This window comes from Orycteropus afer, unplaced genomic scaffold, assembly GCF_000298275.1.
Source record: "Orycteropus afer afer isolate SDZICR_OR568_19922 unplaced genomic scaffold, OryAfe1.0 scaffold00360, whole genome shotgun sequence".
Taxonomy (NCBI): Eukaryota; Metazoa; Chordata; class Mammalia; order Tubulidentata; family Orycteropodidae; genus Orycteropus; species Orycteropus afer.
In genome coordinates this window covers 2,288,619-2,290,106 of record NW_006921947.1, presented here as the reverse complement: position 1 = coordinate 2,290,106, position 1,488 = coordinate 2,288,619, and positions in this window count along the sequence as shown.

Here is a 1,488-nt window from a genome sequence, read left to right as displayed (position 1 = left end):
TTCTCCTGTTTTATCTTGCTTCTTTGTGTGGACTGTGATGCTCTGTTGTCTCTGAGGCATTGTGATGTTTCTGTGTTTATATTTAATTGGTGATTGTATGTTGGAATGACTCTCCCACGGTTTTCATTTTCTTCATTTTGTTTTTATGTTATCTGTGCAAGCAGGGTACTGTTCTCCTCTGTTCACTAGTTGACAGCACTTATACACTCACCACCTATCTCCTTTCCTGTTGTCAGCCTATGGTATGTCCCTGCCGTCCTTGGCAAACAGAGCCTATTCTTAGGTCCCTGGAATCCAAATGAGAATGCTCTCACTTTAAAATCCAAAATGGTTGCCACTTGTAAAGATTCAAAATGGCTGCACCCTTGGTCACTTTAAATATCCAAAATTGCTGCCACTTGTAAACATTCCAAATAGTTGTGCCATTGGTCACTTTAAATATCCAAAATGGCTGCCACATGTAAAAAATCAAAATGGTTGTCTTCCTTCTTGCTGTTTCGCTTCTTAGTGATAGGCCACCAGTGCAGTCATCCCTGCAGCCATTGGTGACCAGGGTTGATCTTTAGGTTAATTCTCAGGTCCCAACACCACTTGGAAATATTCAGCTGTTGGTCCCATCAGAGTAGCTGACAGTCCACAGCTCTGACCATCTCTACTCACTGTTTTCATTCAGGTTTTTCCACTAGTTGGTGCCTAATCCACTTCTGCATAATTCCTTTCAAAGCTCAGGGCTCCAGGATTTTCTTCTGTATGTCTGTCAATTGGTTTTTCTTTTCCTTGTTGAAGAGGATCTGTGTCGCTTGTCTGCCTATTCCTCCATCTTACCAAAAGTCTGAATGTATTCTTTAAAAAACGTTTTTAAGTGGGGTAAGATGTTGGAATAGGCAGACAGACTGCACAGACCCTCTTCAACAAAGAAAAGGGGGACCAATTAACACAGATGCAGAAGATAATGCTGGAGCCCTGAGCTTTGAAGGGAAATAGAAGTGGACTAAATTCCAACTAGTAGATGAGTTTGAAGGAAAACACCAAAATAAATGAGATATATGTCCACGATCCTGATGGCACAGACATCTTGTTTATTGCTGAGTGCTGTTAGGACCTAAGAATTAACTTAAAAATCATCCCTGCTAGCCAGGGAATGCACAGAGGACTGCACTGGTGGCTGGTAAATAAAAGGGGAATCAGTGAAGAGGAAGGCAGGCTGAGCTGTGGACTTTTGCCTGTCTGGAGTGCGCAGCCATTTTGAATGTTTACAATCGGTTCAACCATCTTGGATATTTAAAGCAACAACGTTCTGCTAGATTCCAAGGACTTAGAATAGGCTTCACTTGCCACGAACCCCAAGGACATTCTGGACACCAACGTCTGGAAGAGTGTGATATTCCCCTTGTTACTCTTATACCCCACACCCTCTTGGTGAATGGAGGTGCAGTGATTCCTCACTCCCACCCACCTTCTGGGCTGGCAGGAATTCCATCCCAGTCT